The sequence below is a fragment of the Podarcis bocagei genome (genome assembly GCF_964188305.1).
Source record: "Podarcis bocagei genome assembly, chromosome: 2".
NCBI lineage: Eukaryota > Metazoa > Chordata > Lepidosauria > Squamata > Lacertidae > Podarcis > Podarcis bocagei.
In genome coordinates this window covers 22,437,695-22,459,303 of record NC_138126.1, presented here as the reverse complement: position 1 = coordinate 22,459,303, position 21,609 = coordinate 22,437,695, and the positions used below count along the sequence as shown (strand labels likewise).

Sequence of the window (21,609 nt, the reverse complement as noted above, 5' to 3'; positions counted from 1 at the left end):
GGCAATACATAGTCATAGTAGCTGAACTTTGAGTAAGGAAGATGTCACTTGGTTTGAAGACCCAGGCTCAATGCAGCCATGGCATACAGCCAGGAGAAACCTTGTTGAAATCCCAGCTCACCTGCGATGCCCACCCACTCACCTGCTGAGACCCAGCACCCACACACACCACTGGGCACACACAGAGCCCACTCACATAGACATCCCCACACAGCAACGTAACACAAATTGCGCAGCCATTTGTTCACATAGGAGTTCTTTTAATACAATATCCTCCTTGGACGGCATTCAAAGGCAGTGGTCTCTGTCTTTACAGCAGTGGAGCTCGTGCACTTGCTGTACGTCCTGGTGGACTTTTCGAGTTTTGCAGTCGCTGCTATATAAGCCACATTTTTTGTAGTAGCGCAAGACATGGTTAGTTACCACTGGGAAGAGAAAGAAAAGTATCTGGGTTACTGTTAGTAACTGGTGAAAGTTGCTTGATGATAATGTCAGGATCCACCCCTTGCTAGGTCCCCATCAGTGACAGCGGGGGAAACGGGGGTCTGTGCTGAAGGGCAGGTTTTTGATACCACTGTTGCCAGGTATAGGACCCAGCACCCCTGCTTATCCCCAGGAATGAATGGCAACTCCGTGGGGTTCGGCAGGGCAGCAGGAGCGTCCCCCACACACACCGGGAACGCCATTTCGGGGCTCCGGAGTGAAGTGGAGTGAGCGGTGCGGTTCTGCGAACTGATTGCTACTTTCACGGAGTGAAGCCGCACAGCCATTGCCGGAGAGCGCTGACTTTTTTCTGTGGACAATTGGATTTAAAACAAGTACCCGTGAGTAGAAACGGAAAATTGGATCAAGAAATATCTTAATTTGGCACCGAAGCGGGAAGGTTCAAGACAGGAAGTCCGCCTTCCGCTTTTTGTACACAGACTGAAGCAAAAACCTTGTAAGCTAAAGTCTGGAAAGTCGTTAAAAAAGTTTAAATTTCCTTCATTTATAATTACTGAAACCCCCTTGGAAGCAGGAGAAAATGGGGGGGGGCTTTGTTTAACGCCTGCAGGAGAGGGAGTGAAGAAAGATAAGTTTCCACCGTCTCTAACCTGGGAACGGGGTGTCAGAGACAGAAATTCTTGGAGAGGTTCATTGACTGTCAATGGAATACTTTGACAAATAGCTAAAGAATAGAAATAAATTGATTCCAATGTTGCCTTCTGCATTCTAAAGAAACAAAATATCTGAAAAATGAAAGTAATTTTCCTTTGTTGGACTTGCCTTAAAAAAAATGGATACAAATAGAAATTGTCTCCTCTAGAGGGAGCTTGCTAAATTGTTGCTGCGTCTATTTGAGGACTCTACAGCTGTCAGACTAAGATCGTGGGACCAGTCCTTTTTGACCTTGACTAAATATGAGCTGGGAGGAAGTTTTGGTGCTTGCTTTATGCAAGACAAGTGCCTTGATGGAACAGATGCATGAGAAGATGGATTTGATGAATGAGAAAATGGATTTGATGACTGTTGTGGTTAATAACTGTGGACAAACAGGGAATATTGATACAGAAACTATTCAGGGACCAACTCAGGAACCTTTACTGATTGGACAAGTGCAGAAGATAATGGAGGAGGTTGCGGTTGCACCTCAAATAATACAAATGGAGAGACCCGAGGCCCTACAGGAGTATAAGCCGCTGTCTTTGAAGATTGAAGTTGGAGTCGGCCAGGGGGAGTCTGGAGCTGAGGAGGTTCTTAACTTTGGAGAGACCTCGAAATATGTTTTTAAATATTTTTTGGACTACATTGATGATTGTGGGGAGTGGGACTCTGGGGAATGGGCTGGTTGGATGAAGGGAGACGAAGATAAATTTGGGTTGGAATCCCCCAGAGACCTACTCCCCAACGAGAAAGGAAAGAAACTAAGAAAGAGACTAACAAAAGACAAGGAAAAGTGCAAGTATAAACAAGAAGAAGAAGATCTGCAGAAGGGACATGGAAGAGACTTAAGGGCCTCGGACATTAGATTACCAGGTTGATGGACTAGATGGAATGGACAGTAAGGACTGACACGACCCGAGACCAGGAAGAAGAGACATTGGATGAAGACTGGAAGAAAATTTATAATGAATTTTTTCCCCCCTACGGAATTAGCCTAAAATAAATGAACATAAGGGAAAATGTTGGAATGAAACTATATAACTAGTAGAAAAGATATCAGGAGTTATGTATAATCAAGTATTAAGCGTTAAGCTCTAAAGTATTTTTTGGTAAGATAAGGATAAATAACTTAAGGTAATTTGAACAACAGAATATGGGGAAAGGGTGGAAAGGATTTGTTGAGTTAACTAATAGGTTAAATTGTGAAGATAAATTATTTAGTAAAAATTGAGAAAGATGGAAAGAATTTGCTGAAATAATCAATCAAACTAGAATACAAAAAGGGAGGTGTGAGGAGGTCAATGAAACAAGCAAATGGAAGTTAAAGATATGTAATATGGGATTTGTGTCTTTTTTTCCTTCTTTTTTATCTTTTTGCTGTATTGTTGCATTGGTTTTTATGTCTTGTTTTTCCTATGTATTGTAGTGTTGTTTTTAAATTATTTTCTTTCTTTTCTGTAATTTTGAAATTATTAATAAATATATATTTTTTTAAACAAAAGAATGAATGGCAACTCTTCCCTGGCATTAGGTGAAGCACTGCAATTGGGACGCCACTGGCCAGACGGCCCAACCTGGACCCTGACTTGAGATACCTCAGCCAGGTGGACTGCATCACATGGACTTATCCAGGATCCCATCTGTACCTTGGCATGCTAGAGTTTGACTGGAGAATCAAAAGTGAACTTAGAAAATTCATGTTTCTCTCACTGCCTGCAGGTATTGTTGCTTCAGAGAATTTCCAGGGGGATATGTACCGTCATGTGACTGAAGGCTTGCAATCAGGTTTCGTATGGAGGCTGCATTAGGATAGCTTAGAGCTCCATTGGAATGAGGTGCTTGAACAACGAGAGAAGCACCTCATTCCAATGGAAGCTCTAAGCTTCCATTGTACTACTTGTACTACTGAAGTTCCAAGATCCCCGGCCTCCTCTGCACCCAGTCATACTAGCCATGCCCCATCAGCCACTCATGGAAATGCACTGAAAATAAGGGACGGGGAGAGAAAGACAAGAAGGACCACTCACTTGAAGTGATTCTGTACATGACGCAGGCTGCAGGGTGTCCTGTACGTGGATCATCAGGGCATTTCTTTTCATGTGGGGTAGCTGGTACACATGGCTGTCCTTCAGCCTCTGAACTGCACACGCTACAGATTAAGGCATTTGCTGTTAAAAGAAAAAAGGAAGGGAGGGAGGGAGGGAGGGAGGGAGGGAGGAAGGCACCTACTGTAAGGCATGCTTCTTTGTTTACATGTCTTGTCCCTTCCTGAGCTTCTAAGTCACCAAACTCGTTGTTTCCTTCAAAGAAGAAAAATGCTGAGATGCCCTGAGTCTAAAAAGGACATTGGTGGTTCTTACAGAAGGTGTAAATTGATCCCCATGGAGTTCCGCAGAACGTGATTGGCTGCGTCTCAGGCTGCCTACAACCAGGAGCACCCTCCCCTCTGCCACATGCCCATAACAGGCATCTGAGGGTGCAGCCAGCTCCAGCATTGTAGAGACTTTGCAGAAAGGGTCCTCTAGTGAGCCTCCTGAGAGTGGCAGGCGCCAAGCAGCAGCTTAGAGTTGCCATATTTCAAAAAGTGAAAATCTAGAAACTAAAGATGTAGAGCTTTTATTCTTCTTCTCCTTTTTAGCCAGGGTTGTTGATTTTGCGGACATAATTGCAAAAAAGAGAGAAAAGAATAAAGAGCTTTTTGAGCTATTGTTAAGGGAAATTTCCCAATATGATAATGCTGACATGGGTTGCCATATGTCCGGATTTCCACGAACATTTTTAGTGATTTCTGTCTGGACACTGCTTCCGACGTATGGCAACCCTACAACAGCCGGATGGGCAACATCAACAGATGTGAACACCAGAGAGTTTGCACCAACGAGTGTGTGTGTGTGTGTGTGTGTCACTGCAGCTATGTTAGAAGGAGCAATGCCTACAGCTCTCATTGTAAGCTGCCAGGTTTATGCAGACAATTAAACATTTTAAAAAAAACTAGTTGGTGAACTGCTTGGGGAGGGGAAAGGCTGCACTTATGACTATTGCAAATTACTATGTTTTTTAAATCAAATGTTTTAATAAGTAAATAAATAAAGTTAAAATAAGCCCCCCCACCCTATGCAATAGAGCACCATTCCCCTGAAGAACTTTCTGAAGTTGGGATCATGCGGGGATTACAAGGACAGGAGACATAGTGGGATCTGTGGAAATCATCTCTGCCAATACCCTGACCCAAGCACGGTGGGTGATGATGCCTGTATAGATCTGGCACTTAATAGTATCAAAACTTTTCTCCAGGTCTGCATTATTTCCAAAGTTAGCCTTTCAGTCATTATCCCCAAATAGGTGCCAGAGCTAAAAATAGAAAGAAAATAGCTTACGGGTTCGCCAGTTCTTAGGAAGATAGGTGGTGGACATACAGCACATTTGAACTGGTGGCCTACCATGTTTTTCCATTGGCAGGTGGGACTTACCTCCACAGCTGAGGCAGAGCAAAAGACAGACTCCAAGCAGCCAGACCTGAGCCAAGCGTGGCTTCATGTTAGCAAGGAAAAAGCTGTGTCTGATTAGAAAGACTGTTTTGAAGAGTGATTGCTTGGAGACAGAGGACTAGGCTTCCTGGTAATAAGGAGGAGGAAGAGCTCAAATACTTCTCTCCGTCTGAGGCTCAATACTGTCATTATATAAGGCCGAGAGGGGCCTTCTTGGCTGCTCAACCCATTCTAATGGGCTTCAAGGTACAAGAGGGCTCTGGGGTGACTCTGAAGAGCAGCAGAGATGTGGGTGGTGGTTCCTTGAGCCATTAAGTGCATTATGTCCTGATTGTTTAACAGATCCTAATGGGATGTGGGTTCAGCTGGATGCTCTACAGAATATTCCGTACCTCAGTGGTCCTCTGATGCTATCTTTTGTGGAGGCATGCCCGTTCCTTTTAATGGGTTCTCTGCCCAGCTCCACATTTCCTGGTTGACGGAGCCACGCAAACCAAAAGAGGAGCATGGTGCACCAGGGCAGGCAAGTTCAGAAGCTGATTGGGCTCTGAGGCCCAGAGCATACAGCTTTTAATTTTAACAATCCTAAGTGCTTGAGATACCCCAGTAAAAAGGTAAAGGACCCCTGGACGGTAAAGTTCAGTCAAAGGCGACTATGGGGTTGTGGTGCTCATCTCGCTTTCAGGCTGAGGGAGCCGGCGTTTGTCCGCAGACAGCTTTCCGGGTCATGTGGCCAGCAGGACTAAACTGCTTCTGGCACAACTGAACAGCATGACTGAAGCCAGAGTGCACGGAAATGCAATGTCCTTTTCCGCCACAGTGGTACTTATTTATCTACTTGCACTGGCGCACTTTTGGACTGCTAGGTTGTCCAGAGCTGGGACTGATCCAACCCGAGATTCTGAAATCCTCTACAGAATGTCCTAGAGCTCAGCTTCCAAATGATGCTGTCTTACTCGAGGACCTAAAGGACATATTTCACCAGCGCTACCGGGTGAATTGGCTGGGAGGCCACACAGCTACTGACCCTGCACCCACTGAGTGGATTTCTGTACGGTCCTCAGATGCTCCAAAGGGTGATAAGTTGGACTAATTAAATGGAATCTTTTCCCCTCAAAAAGACTCCACCCAGAATCTTCAGTAAAAAGCCACTTTACAATGAATTGAAGAAATGAGTTTCAAAGCCTCTTGCTTGGACTCTGTCACAGCAGAAAATTTTTCCCATCACTCATTCACCAGAAAGATATGAACGGAAAGCAGTCCTCTCTCCAGATGAAAAACCTAAGTTCAGGGGAGGCTGGTCTACTACTACTTATTCTTAAGTATCCACTAGATTCCCAAACTACTCTCTTTCTATTTCCCCCAACCTCCAGTACTGAATTTCAATGGAGAGAGAATCCTGAATATTTTTCTGTCAATCTCCCGTTCTCTGGATAATCAGCTCTCTGCGAAAGGATTGTTGTGGTGAGGTGGTCCCACCCACTTGTTCCTAGGCAGAAAATACCAGGCAATAAGTAGTCATAGTAGCTGAACCTCTAGTAAGGAAGATGTCACTTGGTTTGAAGACCCAGGCTCAATGCAGCCATGGCATACAGCCAGGAGAAACCTTGTTGAAATCCCAGCTCACCTGCGATGCCCACCCTCTCACCTGCTGAGTCCCTGCACCCACACACACCACTGGGCACACACAGAGCCCACTCACATAGACATCCCCACACAGCAACGTAACTCAAATTGCACAGCCATTTGTTCACATAGGAGTTCTTTTAATACAGCATCCTCCTTAGACGTCATTCAAAGGCAGTGGTCTCTGTCGTTACAGCAGTGGAGCTCGTGCTCTTCCGGTACGTCATCGTAGACTTTTTGAGTTTTGCAGTCGCTGGTATAGAAGCCGCATTTTTTGTAGTAGCGCAACACACGTCCAGTTTCTGATGGGAAGAGAAAGAAAAGTATCTGGGTTACTGTTAGTAACTGGTGAAAGTTGCTTGATGATAATGTCAGGATCCGACTTCCGGGGTGGCGCCATCGGCAATGGTGGATTCCCTCTGAACCGGAGGGACCAGCTCCGCGTGAAACGGGTCCTTTCCGCTCCGGCGAAGCGGAGACCCTTTTAGAAATCACAGGCGGATGAAGCCTGTGACCGTGGGACTTGGCGGGCACCCTTAGCCCCCCCCAACCCACCACGGAACCCACTAACGGGCTCCAAAGCAAAGAGGGGGAAGTGGCGCGGTGCTGTGAGTCAATTGCTTTTTCCGTGGAGCGAAGCCACATAGCTGTTGCTGGAGAGCGCTGCCTTTTTCCTGGGACAATTTGGCATCTAAAATAATCACCCGTGAGTGCTTAAACATTGAACAATTGGTCTACAAATAAGAACTGGCGATTAGAAAGGAATTGGACTTAAAAATTCACCTTAATTTGGTACTGAAACGGGAAGGTCTAAACAGGAAGTCAGCCTTCCATTTCCTTGTAGTCAGAAGAAAGCAAAGATAACATACACTAGAGCTTAGAAAATCACTTTTAAAGGATTGGTTTTCACCATTTAAAATCGTTGAACCCTCCTTCGGTAGCAGGAGAAGAAGGGGGATCTTTTTTTTGGACTGTTTAAACCTGCAGAAGTGAGTTTAAAGTAAAGTAACTTTCCACCGTCCTGACTCTGGAGCAGGGTGTCAGAATTGACGTTTTGAAGCTCTTTGACCAGAGACAAATGTTTTTGACAGATAGTTAAAAGAAGAGTAACATTGTGATTCCACTGTTTCCTTTTGCATTTTAAAGGAACAAATATTGACAAAATATCTTAAAAAAAGAAACTTTGTTGCTATTGTCCTTAAAAGAAAGAAGAACCAGAAGTTTTCCCCCTAGAGGGGGACTGTGAAACTGTAACCAATTCTAGGGAGCTTGCAGCTGCCACAGATTACAACCGTGGGAAAGGACTTGTGACCTTGCAGGACAATGTTTTCAGAAGCACTGTTGGGTGCTTTCTGTAAAATAAATGCCCTATTGGATTAGTTAAGTCAGAAGACGGATTTGATGACTAATGAGGCCAGAGCATTTGAACAGGTAGTGGGAAATTATATGGAGCCCACCCAGGAACTTAAACAGGAGTGTGTCCTGACAGAGCAGATGAGAGAAGAGGAGGATGCAGAATCTTGGGCGCCAGAGATGGAGGGACTTTTGGCCCAGCAGGAAAATGAGCCTTTGGATTTGACAAATGAACTTGGAAAAAACCAGATTTGGAAAGACAAAGTTTGGATTGATTTGGAAATGGGGGGTTGGACTGACCCCCCTATGCAGGGATGTTTGGACTTTCCGAGTCTGGCAATGGGCCGTCAGAGGTTTGGAGCTGTTGGGACTTCCAATTTTGGAGGGAATTTGAAACATGTCTTAAAGTACCACATGGAGTCTAGTCTGGACTATGGGAAAGGGGCTGATTTGTTGAAAAGGGTCAAAAACACTACCAAGCTGGAGTTCCCACGAGTGAAAGGAAAATATGAAGAAGAGCTGCGGAAGGGACATGGAAGAGATTTGAAGGCCTCGGATATAAGATCACCAGGTTAATGTGCCAGACTAATGGGATAAAAAGGACTGACAATCCCGGGACCGGGGGGAGGGGACGCTGGAAGAAGATTGGATTGTTTTTATTTTCGTTTTTTATAGTTAGAAATGTTTTATGAATGTTGGAAAAATGTTGAAATGAAATTACTTGGCTCTTGTAAAAATGTTTAAAGAATCAGGTAAAAAGGTAATGGTTATGAGAAGCTGGTAAAAATAAGATTTAAGTCTTAAGTTTTAAGGTTTTTTTATAAGATAAGATGAAAATAGAGTAAGGTAATGTAATGACAGAATATTATGAATTGGGGAAAGGATTTGCTGTGACAATTATAAATCAAGATACAAGAGATGGGAGGAGGAGGAGGTCATGGAAAGAAGGTAATGAAAGTGGAGAATCTGAAAATGATGGTTTTCTTTTTTCTTTTTCTGTTTTTGTCTTTTTTCTATGTAATTTTTTTAAAAAATCTTTTTTTAATAAATATTTTTTAAAAAAAGATAATGTCAGGATCCACCCCTTGCTAGGCCCCCATCAGTGACAGCTGGGGAAACGGGGGTCTGTGCTGAAGGGCAGGTTTTTGCTACCACTGTTGCCAGGTATAGCACCCAACCCCCCTGCTTATCCTGAAGAATGCTTATCCAGGATCCCATCTGTACCTTGACATGCTAGAGTTTGACTGGAGAATCAAAAGTGAACTTAGAAAATTCATGTTTCTCTTACTGCCTGCAGGTAATGTTGCTTCAGAGAATTTCCAGGGGGGATACGTTCCGTCATGTGACTGCAATCAGGTTTCGTATGGAGGCTGCATTAGGATAGCTTAGAGCTCCATTGGAACGAGGTGCTTGAACAACGAGAGAAGCACCTCATTCCAATGGAAGCTCTAAGCTTCCATTGTACTACTTGTACTACTGAAGTTGCAAGATCCCCGGCCTCCTCTGCACCCAGTCATACTAGCCATGCCCCATCAGCCACTCATGGAAATGCACTGAAAATAAGGGGGATGGGGAGAGAAAGACAAGAAGGACCACTCACTTGAAGTGATTCTGTACAAGACGCAGGCTGCGGGGTGTCCTGTATGTGGATCATCAGCGCATTTCTCTTCATATGGGGCAGCCTGTATACATGGCTGTCCTGGACCCTCTGAACTGCACAGGCTACAGATTAAGGCATTTGCTGTTAAAAGAAGAAAGGAAGGGAGGGAGGGAGGGAGGGAGGCACCTGCTGTAAGGCATGTTTTTCTGTTTACATGCCTTGTCCCTTCCTGAGCTTCTAAGTCACCAAACTCGTTGTTTCCTTCAAAGAAGAAAAATGCTGAGATGCCCTGAGTCTATAAAGGACATTGGTGGTGTTAGGATATTTCCGTTCCACCTTAAAAGGGAGCAGGCTTTGTGAGTCACAGAGTCTGCGTATTTCCTGTTCACAGGATGTTTCAGTTGTGTCTATGCTTTCGTTTCTCTCTCTGTGTCTGAAACATGAAGCAGGCAGTCATGTTTTCTTTGTTCTGATCAACACTGAATAAACTTGTAAATAATGCTCTCCTGAGTGCATCTTTCGCTGTGCATTATCAGCTGATAGAGCGTGCATCAGCTCTAGAATGTGGCAAGCTATTTCTGGAGCTCGTGTCGCTTATTGCTGATACTGTGTGTCTACGAGAGATCAATGGACGTCCGGGGATGACTTGTGGGGCCATGATGGACTTTGTCTCCCTGGCAGTATCCCAACAACAGGTTTCGGGCGCAGATTCACGGCACTTACAGGAGAGTAAGACTGCAAAAAAGGCTGTGAAGTTATGTGTGGGAAAAGCGAAAGTGAGGTTTTTTGTTGCCGCGGCAAAGTCGCTTTGAACTCCGGCCAACTAATTGGTCTGGGAGTCGAGCCAAGCAGGCCTCAAGATTTATGAGCTGCCGAGATAAGAAGTCTCTGAAGTGAAAAAGACTCACGGCTCAAGTAAAGAGTTGGAATGGAGTTTTTCCAAGCTTCTGAAGCTGCTGAGTGCCCAAAGTTAAATTGGCACAATTATCAGACCTGGGCAAAATGGTGTGAAAGTCTACTACGTCAGTTTGGAGTGTGGCATACTGTGTCTGAAGCCCCTCCAGTTCCTCTGACAGATAGATGGAGGGCCCAAAATTTAAAGGCCATAGACGTAATAGTCTTGTCCGTCTCTCTGGAGGAAATTGCCACGTTAGCTGGTAACACAACTGCATGCAAGATGTGGAATGCTTTGAAGATAGCCCATCCGCCAGTCATCCCAGCCCAGAGTTTGACTGCATTGGAGGTCCTGGCTGTTTCCCAGAATGCGAGTGAATGCAGGGATGTCGAGGGCACCGGTTGCAAGCTGCAGGGGGAGCTGACTGTGATGTCATCCCAGGCAGCATTCCAGCCCCAAGGGTGAGCCAAGGAGTCGGCAGCTGAGAGCTCTGTTTCTCGTGAGAACCAAGGTCATCGCCTTTGCAGAGGCCGGAAGGCCAGAGGTAAACAGAGACTGATGCCTGCAGATGGCCCGAAGCAGAAGGAGGGTGAAGAGCCCACACCAGTGGAAAGCAAGGCTTTGTTTGCTGGCACAGCTTCACCAAAGGCTAAAGGCACGTCTGATGGCCAGGAGCAGGGGGGCAAGCAGCAAAAGCCCACGCCTGTGGATAACAAGGTTTTGCTTGCCAGAAAAACTGCTCCAAAGGCCAAGGCCAGATTTATTGTAGATTCTGGATGCACCCGCCATTTGGCAAAAGACCGGCATCTCTTTATCTCCTTCAAACCTGAAGATGGTGAGATCCAACTGGCTGACAGAAAGACGTTGCGAATCGCAGGAGAAGGGACTGTGAGACTGTGAGACACAACCATCAAAGGTGTACTTTATGTTCCAGGTGCTGCCGACAATTTGCTCAGTGTCCCACAGCTGACTGGGCGTGGCTTTGAGATTTCCTTCAAGAGGAGCGTCTGTGTCATCAGGAAAGGCAAAGAGGACATTTTGCATGCAAAGTTTATAGATGGGTTGTTCTGTATAACTTATGATGACAATGGTGCTGTTGTGTCTAATGTTGATTCTTGTGTTGCACAAACTAACAAAATTCTTCATGCAGGATGCATTCATGAAGCACACAGAAGATTTTGTCACATGTCTTGGCAGGCACTGGCCAAGATGCCAGGATTGGTTCAGGGTTTGAACATCAAACCCTGTAAGTTTCACATGAAATGTGTATCTTGTGCAGAGAACAAGGTGAAGGTTGCTCCAAAAGGCAAGGAGTCTAGCAGGCAGGCTTCCAAACCCTACCAGCTAGTCCACGCAGACCTGGTTGGTCCACTTGTGCCCTCTTTGGGTGGAGCAAGGTACTTCATGGTTCTGATTGATTCTTTTTCCAGGTACATTCATGTGTTTATGCTCGAGCAGAAATCGCAAGCGTTTCCGAAGTTCAAGGCATTCTGTGCTTGGTTGGAGAATGTTCACAGTAAACCTATCGGCTGTCTCTTTACTGATCGGGGCGGGGAGTTCACTTCTCAGCAGTTTGAAGCTTTCCTGACTGAGAAGGGAATCCAGGATGACTTGTCAACGCCTAGATCGCCATGGATGAATGGACTTGTGGCGCGAGCAAATCAAACATTGCTTCAAGGCCTAAAAACCTTGCTGCATGATGCCAATCTCCCTGATAAGTATTGGGGGGAGGCTCTGTTGACTTTTGTTTACACTTATAATCACAGACTGTCATCACCTATTGGTTGTACCCCCTATGAGAAGATGTTTGGTAAGAAACCTTGCATCAAGCACATGGGAATCTTTGGTTCTGACATGTGGGTACACACCCCACAGAGCAACAAGCTTGGGAAGCATGGGGCACATGGTTTGTGCATGGGGTACGAAAAAGGTGCATACAGAGTATGGATGACTAACTCTAATTCCATTAAGTTCACAAGGAGTGTTGAGTACAATCCTAAGTGGGGGGGAAATGTGGGAATTTTCCAGAGTTACCCAGAGGAGGATGAAGGTGATGTGAAAAAAGCAGATGGTGTTGAGGAAGAAGAGGATGATGATGATGATGATCAGAGTTCAGATTCCAGTTCATTGGGCGGCACTGCTGCTGGTGTCAGTGACAGTGATGACACAGCAGACTACAAGAGCGCAAAGGCCTCAGTCAGACCATCTGATGCGTCTGACAATGAACTGGAAGAACCACTGTTCACCATTAGTCACTTTTCTCCTAAGAAGGAGGAGATGAGTCCAGAAGACTTGCGTCTAGTACGCAGATCTGAAAGGGCGACTAAAGGCAGACCTCCAAAGAGATTTGCTGATGAGTTTGCTAAGATGGCAACTGCTGTTCTTAGTAGCTCAGAGAAGGTGTGGGAACCTTCAAGTTTCAAAGAGGTTCAGGAGTTAACCTCTAAAGATGCTGAGCTTTGGCTTAATGCCATGAAGGCTGAAGTTGATTCCTTGAATAGGAACCAAACTTGGGAACTGGTACCGGTAGTCCCAGGAATGAGAGTGGTTGGCAGCAAATGGGTCTTCAAGGCCAAGACAGACCAGAATGGCAAGGTAGTTAGACACAAAGCCAGATTGGTTGCCAGAGGTTTTTCACAGGTACCAGGACAGGATTACCACGAGACCTACTCACCCACCGTCAAGTATGAGAGCATTCGGCTAATGCTCAAGATTGCTACAGAGGAGAAACTGCATGTTTCCCATCATGACATTAATACAGCTTTTTTGTACGGGATTTTGGGGGAGGAGCTGTATATGCTTCCACCTGATGGAATGCAGATACAGAAGGGAATGGTCTGTAAACTGCGGAAATCCTTATATGGTCTCAAGCAGAGTGCCAGGTGTTGGAACACAAAACTCACTGAGACATTGCTTTCTCTAGGTTTTCACCAGGGCAAAGCTGATCCATGTGTTTTTGTCAAGGAGGAGGGGCAAAACAAACTGTATTGTTTATGTTTTGTTGATGATCTTCTGATGTTTTGGAAGAATCAGGCTTTGTACCAAAGCACCCTAGCTCAGCTGAAGGAGCACTTTGACATGAAGGATCTTAGTGAGGTATCCAACTATCTTTCTCTGCAGGTGGAGAGGGACCAAGCAGGTAATTTTCTGGTACACCAAACACAGAGAATTGCTGATGTGTTAACCAGGTTGAATTTGGTTGATGCAAACCTAGCAGACACACCGATGGTGACAGGGTTACCAGGTAGATAGTACTGCTGAAGCATTTTCTGACACTACGCTGTACAGATGCATTCTAGGCAAGTTGAATTTCATTGCTAGATGCTCAAGACCTGACATGGCTGTAAGCACTAACCTGCTTAGCAGACATGCTAATAACCCTACTGTTCAGGATTGGAAAGCTCTGAAGCTCATAGCCCGCTATTTGAAAGGGACTTGGATGATGGACTCAAGGGCATCCTGATCAAATTTGCAGATGACACCAAACTGGGAGGGGTGGCTAACACCCCAGAGGACAGGATCACACTTCAAAACGACCTTGACAGATTAGAGAACTGGGCAAAAACAAACAAGATGAATTTTAACAGGGAGAAATGTAAAGTATTGCACTTGGGCAAAAAAAATGAGAGGCACAAATACAAGATGGGTGACACCTGGCTTGAGAGCAGTACATGTGAAAAGGATCTAGGAGTCTTGGTTGACCACAAACTTGACATGAGCCAACAGTGTGATGCAGCAGCTAAAAAAGCCAATGCAATTCTGGGCTGCATCCTTAGGCCTATAGCATCTAGATTAAGGGAAGTAATAGTGCCACTGTATTCTGCTCTGGTCAGACCTCACCTGGAGTACTGTGTCCAGTTCTGGGCACCACAGTTCAAGAAGGACACTGACAAACTGGAACGTGTCCAGAGCAGGGCAACCAAAATGGTCAAAGGCCTGGAAACGATGCCTTATGAGGAACGGCTAAGGGAGCTGGGCATGTTTAGCCTGGAGAAGAGGAGATTAAGGGGTGATATGATAGCCATGTTCAAATATATAAAAGGATGTCACATAGAGGAGGGAGAAAGGTTGTTTTCTGCTGCTCCAGAGAAGCGGACATGGAGCAATGGATCCAAGCTACAAGAAAGAAGATGCCACCTAAACATTAGGAAGAACTTCCTCACAGTAAGCTGTTCGACAGTGGAATTTGCTGCCAAGGAGTGTGGTGGAGTCTCCTTCTTTGGAGGTCTTTAAGCAGAGGCTTGACAACCATATGCCGGGAGTGCTCTGATGGTGTTTCCTGCTTGGCAGGGGGTTGGACTCGATGGCCCTTGTGGTCTCTTCCAACTCTATGATTCTATGATTCTATGATTCTATGACTTTGCACTACAGGCTGAGGTTCACCAGTCAGAAGACTGGAGGTCTTGAAATCTTTGTAGATGCTAGTTTTGGAAGTGACACCACGGATGGTACAAGCACTTCTGGAGTATGCTACATGTACAACCACTGTCTGTTTGACTGGTTGTGCAAGAAGCAGACGACAGTAAGCCTAAGTTCCTGTGAAGCAGAACTCAATGCTCTGTCATTTTCACTCATGGATTGTGAATGGTTGATGCAACTGTTTAAGGACATCAGAGTTTCTGTGAAATGTCCTATACAAGTGTATCAAGACAATAGATCCTGTTTGGCTTTGCTGAACTCAGAGAGTTGCAAGCAAAGAACCAAGTACTTGCAGATTAAGCTACATCGTGCAAGAGAGTGTATTCAGAAAGGACTCATTCAGGTGTCCTACATGGCAGGAAATGAAATTCCTGCTGATCTGTTGTCTAAGGTTGTTAACAGAGAACAACTTAAGGTTTATGTACAGAGGTTGCAATTGGGTACTACAGGTTACACGGAAAGGGGGAGGATGTTAGGATATTTCCGTTCCACCTTAAAAGGGAGCAGGCTTTGTGAGTCACAGAGTCTGTGTATTTCCTGTTCACAGGATGTTTCTGTTGTGTCTATGCTTTCGTTTCTCTCTCTGTGTCTCTCTCTGGTTGTTACAGAAGGTGTAAATTGATCCCCATGGAGTTCCGGAGAACGTGATTGGCTGTGCCTAGAACCAGGAGCACCCTCCCCTCTGCCACATCCCCATAACAGGCATTTGAGGGTGCAGGCAGCTCCAGCACTGTAGAGACTTTGCAGAAAGGGTCCTCTAGTGAGCCTCCTGAGAGTGGCAGGTGCCAAGCAGCAGCTTAGAGTTGCCATATTTCAAAAAGTAAAAATCTAGACACCAAAGTTGTAGAGCTTTTATTCTTCTCCTTTTTAGCCAGGGTTGTTGATTTTGGGGACATAATTGCAAAAAAGAGAGAAAAGAATAAAGAGGTTTTTGAGCTATTTTTAAGGGAAATTTCCCAATATGATAATGCTGACATGGGTTGCCATATGTCTGGATTTCCACGGACATTTTTAGTGATTTCTGCTTGGACACTGCTTCTGACATATGGCAACCCTAAAACAGCCAGATAGGCAACATCAACAGATGTGAACACCAGAGAGTTTGCACCAACGGTGTGTGTGTGTGTGTGTGTGTGTGTGTGTGTGTGTCACTGCAGCTATGATAGGAGGAGCACTGCCTGCAGCTGCTATTGTAAGCTGTCAAGTTTATGCAGACAATTGAACATTTTTTCAAAGCTAGTTGTTGAACTCCATGGGGAGGGGAAAGGCTGCACTTATGACTGTAGCAAACTACTTTGATTTTTTAAAAAACAAATGTTTTAATAAGTAAATAAATAAGTAAATAAATAAAGTTGAAATAAGCCCCCCTGCCCTGGGCATTAGACCACCATTCCCCTTCCTGAAGTTAGGACCGTGCAGGGATTACAAGGACAGGAGACATAGCGGGATCTGTGGAAATCATCTCTGCCAATACCCTGACCCCTTCATGGATCACTGCCTTGCCATGGCAAAGGGGCTTGGATAACTCAGAGAAGCTATGAGCTATACCGTGCAGGGCCACCCAAGATGGACAGGTCATAGTGGAGAGTTTTGACCAAACGTGATCCACCTGGAGCAGGAACCGGCAAGCCACTCCAGTATCCCTGCCAAGAAAACTCCATGGACATAGGCAACAGGCATATAAAAGTTATGACGCTGGAAGATGAGCCCCTCAGGTCGGAAGACGTTCAACATGCTACTGAGGAAGAGCGGAGGACAAGTACAAGTAGATCCAGAGCTGATGAAGCGGCTGGGCCAAAGCCGAAAGGACGGTCAGTTGCGAATATGCCTGGAAGCGAAAGGAAAATCCAATGCTGTAAAGAAAAATATTGCATAGGAACCTGGAATGTAAGAACCATGAACCTTGGTAAGTTGGATGTGGTCAAAAATGAGATGGCAAGAATAAATATTGACATCCTGGGCATCAGTGAACTAAAATGGATGGGAATGGGCGAATTCAGTTCGGATGACCATCATATCTACTACTGTGGGCAAGAATCCCGTAAAAGAAATGGAGTGGCCCTCATAGTCAACAGAAGAGTGGCAAAAGCTGTACTGGGATGCAATCTCAAAAATGATAGAATGATCTTGATACGATTCCAAGGCAGACCTTTTAACATCACAGTAATCCAAGTTTATGCACCAACCACTGGTGCTGAAGAAGTTGAAATTGACCAATTCTATGAAGACTTACAACACCTTATGGAAATGACACCAAAGAAGGATGTTCTTCTCATTATAGGGGATTGGAATGCTAAAGTAGGGAGTCAAGAGATAAAAGGAACAACTGGCAAGTTTGGCCTTGGAGTTCAAAATGAAGCAGGGCAAAGGCTAATACAGTTCTGCCAAGACAACAAGCTGGCCATCACAAACACTCTTTTCCAACAATACAAGAGATGACTCTACACATGGACATCACCAGATGGGCAGCATCAAAATCAGATTGATTATATTCTCTGCAGCCAAAGATGGAGAAGCTCTATACAGTCAGCAAAAACAAGACCTGGAGCTGACTGTGGCTCAGATCATCAGCTTCTTATAGCATAATTCAAGCTTAAACTGAAGAAAGTAGGAAAAACCACTGGGCCGGTAAGATACAATCTAAGTCAAATCCCTTATGAATACACAGTGGAAGTGAGGAACAGGTTTAAGGATTTAGATTTGGTGGACAGAGTGCCTGAAGAACTATGGATGCAGGCTCGTAACATACAGGGGGCAGCAACTAAAACCATCCCAACAAAAAGGAAATGCAAGAAAGCAAAGTGGCTGTCCAACGAGGCCTTACAAATAGTGAGGGAGAGAAGGGAAGCAAAATGCGAGGGAGATAGTGAAAGGTACAGGAAATTGAATGCAGATTTCCAAAGAATAGCAAGGAGAGACAAGAAGGCCTTCTTAAACGAGCAATGCAAAGAAATAGAGGAAAACAATAGAATGGGAAAAAACAGAGATCTGTTCAAGAAAATTGGAGATATGAAAGGAACATTTCGTACAAAGATTACCATAATAAAAGACAAAAGTGGAAAGGACCTAACAGAAGCAGAAGACATCAAGAAGAAGTGGCAAGAATACACAGAGGAACTATACCAGAAAGAAATGGATGGCTCGTACACCCCGGGTAGTGTGGTTGCTGACCTTGAGCCAGACATCCTGGAGAGTGAAGTCAAATGGGCCTTAGAAAGCAATGCTAACAACAAGGCTAGTGGAAGTGATGATATTCCAGCTGAACTATTTAAAATTTTAAACGATGATGCTGTTAAGGTGCTACACTCAATATGCCAGCAAGTTTGGAAAACTCAGCAGTGGCCAGAGGATTGGAGAAGATCAGTCTACATCCCAATCCCAAAGAAGGGCAGTGCCAAAGAATGCTCCAACTACCGCACAATTGCACTCATTTCACACGCTAGCAAGGTTATGCTTAAAATTCTACAAGGCAGGCTTAAGCAGTATGTGGACCGAGAACTCCCAGAAGTGCAAGCTGGATTTTGAAGGGGCAGAGGAACCAGAGACCAAATTGCAAACATGTGCTGGATTATGGAGAAAGCTAGAGAGTTCCAGAAAGACATCTACTTCTGTTTCATTGACTATGCAAAAGCCTTTGACTGTGTCGACCACAGCAAACTATGGCAACTTCTTAAAGAAATGGGAGTGCCTGATCACCTCATCTGTCTCCTGAGAAATCTCTATGTGGGACAAGAAGCTACAGTTAGAACTGGATATGGAACAACTGATTGGTTCAAAATTGGGAAAGGAGTACAGCAAGGCTGTATATTGTCTCCCTGCTTATTTAACTTATATGCAGAATTCATGATGCTAAAGGCTAGGCTGGATGAATCCCAAACCGGAATTAAGATTGCCGGAAGAAATATCAACAACCTCAGATATGCAGATGGCACAACCTTGATGGCAGAAAGTGAGGAATTAAAGAACCTTTAAGGAGGAATTAAAGAACCTTTAAATGAGGGTGAAAGAGGAAAGCGCTAAATATGGTCTGAAGCTCAACATCAAAAAAACGAAGATCATGGCCGCTGGTCCCATCACCTCCTGGCAAATAGAAGGGGAACAAATGGAGGCAGTGAGAGATTTTACTTTATTGGGCTCCATGATCACTGCAGATGGTGACAGTAGTCATGAAATTAAAAGACGCCTGCTCCTTGGGAAAAAGGCGATAGCAAACCTAGACAGTATCTTAAAAAGCAGAGACATCACCTTGCCAACAAAGGTCCGTATAGTTAAAGCCATGGTTTTCCCAGTAGTGATGTATGGAAGTGAGAGCTGGACCATAAAGAAGGCTGATCGCTGAAAAATTGATGCCTTTGAATTATGGTGCTGGAGGAGACTCTTGAGAGTCCCATGGACTGCAAGAAGATCAAACGTATCCATTCTTAAGGAAATCAGCCGTGAGTGGTCACTGGAAGGACAGATCCTGAAGCTGAGGCTCCAAGACTCATGGCCACCTCATGAGAAGAGAAGACTCCCTGGAAAAGACCCTGATGTTGGGAAAGATGGAGGGCACAAGGAGAAGGGGATGACAGAGGACGAGATGGTTGGACGGTGTCCTCGAAGCTACAAATATGAGTCTGACCAAACTGTGGGAGGCAGTGGAAGACAGGAGTGCCTGGCGTGCTCTGGTCCATGGGGTCACGAAGAGTCGGACACGACTAAACGACCAAACAACAACAATACCCTGACCCAAGCACAGTGGGTGATGATGCCTGTATAGATCTGGCACTTAATAGCATCTAAACCTTTCTCCAGGTCTGCGCTATTTCCAAACTTAGCCTTTCGATCATTATCCCCAAATAGGTGCCAGAGCTAAAAAGAGAAAGATTTGAACTGGTGGCCTACCATGTTTTTCCATTTGCAGGTGGGACTTACCTCCACAGCTGAGGCAGAGCAAAACACAGACTCCAAGCGGCCAGGCATGAACTAAGTGTGGCTTCATGTTAGCAAGGAAAAAGCCCTGACCCATGGGAAAGACTTTTGGTACGTTGAGGCTGCTTTGAAGGCTGAAAACTTGGAGACAGAGGACTAGGCTTCCTGGCAGTAAGTAGAAGGGGCAGCTCTATCTCTGTTGAGCAACACTTCTCTCCGTCTGAGGCTCAATACTGTCTTTATATAAGGCCGAGACGTGCCTTCTTGGCTGCTCACCCCATTCTAATGGGCTTCAAGGTACAAGAGGACTCTGGGCTGGCTCTGAAGAGCAGCAGAGATGTGGGTGGTGGTTCCTTGAGCTGTTAAGTGCATCATGTCTTGATTGTTTAACAAATGTTAATGGGATGTGGGTTCAGCTGGATGCTCTACAGAATGTCCGAGACGTCAGTGATTCTCTGATGCTATCTTTTGTGGAGGCATGCCCGTTCCTTTTAATGGGTTCTCTGCCCAGCTCCACATTTCCTGGTTGACGGAGCCACGCAAACCAAAAGAGGAGCATGGTGCACCAGGGCAGGCAAGTTCAGAAGCTGATTGGGCTCTGAGGCCCAGAACATACAGCTTTTAATTTTAACAATCCTAAGTGCTTGCGAGGGACAAGTGCTTGTGATACCCCAGTAAAAAGGTAAAAGGTAAAAGACCCCTGGACGGTTACGTCCAGTCAAAGACAACTTTGTGGTTGAGGCACTCATCTCACTTTCAGACCAAGGGAGCCGGTGTTTGTCCACAGACAGCTTTCCAGGTCATGTGGCCAGCAGGACTAAACTGCTTCTGGCACAACGAGACAACATGACTGAAGCCAGAGCACATGGAAACACCATGTACAGTGGTACCTCGTGCTACAGATGCTTCAGGTTACAGACGCTTCACGTTACAGACTATCCCAGAAATAGTACCTTGGGTTAAAAAGTTTGCTTCAGGATGAGAACAAAAATTGTGTGCCGGCAGCGCAACGGCAGCGGGAGGCCCTATTAGCTAAAGTGGTACCTCAGGTTAAGAACTGTTTCAGGTTAAGTACGGACCTCCAGAAAGAAATAATTTCTTAAGCCGAGGTACCAATGTACCTTCCCCCCACAGTGGTACCTATTTATCTGCTTGCATTGGTGAGCTTTCAAACTGCTAGGTTGGCAGGAGCTGGGACTGACCCAACTCAAGATTCTGAATGTCCTAGAGGTAAAGGTGCCCCTGCCCGCACGGGCCAGTCTTGACAGACTCTAGGGTTGTGCGCTCATCTCACTCTAGAGGCCGGGGGCTAGAGCTGTCCACAGACACTTCCGGGTCACGTGGCCAGTGTGACAAGCTGCATCTGGCGAGCCAGCGCAGCACACGGAACGCCGTTTACCTTCCCGCTATAAAGCGGTACCTATTTATCTACTTGCACTTAAGGGTGCTTTCGAACTGCTAGGTGGGCAGGAGCTGGGACTGAACGACAGGAGCTCACCCCGCCGCAGGAATTCGAACCGCCAACCATGCGATCGGCAAGTCCTAGGCACTGAATTTTTACCCACAGCGCCACCTGCGTCCCTACAATTCCTTTCAATTAACAAGACTTTCATTATATAAGGCTCAGAGGCAGCTTCTTTGTTCGTCAGGGCACCTGTCCCTGCTAGGCTCAAAAGGCACAAGGAGCTTTTTAGGTGCATAATATACTGCTTGTTTGGACAAATCCAAATGGGCTGAAGCTGAGATACCAGACAGATGCAGTACAGAGTGTCCCAGACTTCAGCAACCCTCATACATGTAGGGATTACTTGTTCACCACCAGGAAGCTTCAGCCAGGCCCATATGTGCTACTCACATGGTTGTTTCAAAGTCCTAGGCCTCCCTGGGCCCCTGATGCTATCTATAGGGAAGGATTGCAGTATGTGTTCCCCACCAGGAAGCTGCAGCCAGGCATATGTCATTGTTGCATCACACGAAACTTCAGCTGACTAGGCACTATTAGACCTGGATCAAAGACCAGTTTTTACATTTAAAGGTTTGGATACAGAAGGGTATATTTTACTCGAGGACCTAAAGGGCATATTTCACCAGCGCTACCGGGTGAATGGGCTGGGAGGCCACACAGCTACTGACCCTGCACCCACTGAGTGGATTTCTGTACGGTCCTCATAAGC

General features: G+C 45.5%; 2 long non-coding RNA genes across 2 annotated transcripts; both read right to left on the bottom strand.

Moving 5' to 3' along the window:
- Nucleotides 1-239: 239 nt before the first annotated feature.
- On the bottom strand, nucleotides 240-4,800 carry LOC308581266. Its single transcript, XR_014004904.1, has 3 exons — nucleotides 4,614-4,800; nucleotides 3,171-3,311; nucleotides 240-425 (listed from the first exon to the last, which is right to left on the bottom strand). It is a non-coding gene; the product is annotated as an uncharacterized lncRNA (long non-coding RNA).
- Nucleotides 4,801-6,376: 1,576 nt separating this feature from the next.
- Nucleotides 6,377-19,564, bottom strand: LOC308581303. Its single transcript, XR_014004950.1, has 3 exons — nucleotides 19,439-19,564; nucleotides 9,211-9,351; nucleotides 6,377-6,559 (listed from the first exon to the last, which is right to left on the bottom strand). It is a non-coding gene; the product is annotated as an uncharacterized lncRNA (long non-coding RNA).
- Nucleotides 19,565-21,609: the final 2,045 nt, after the last annotated feature.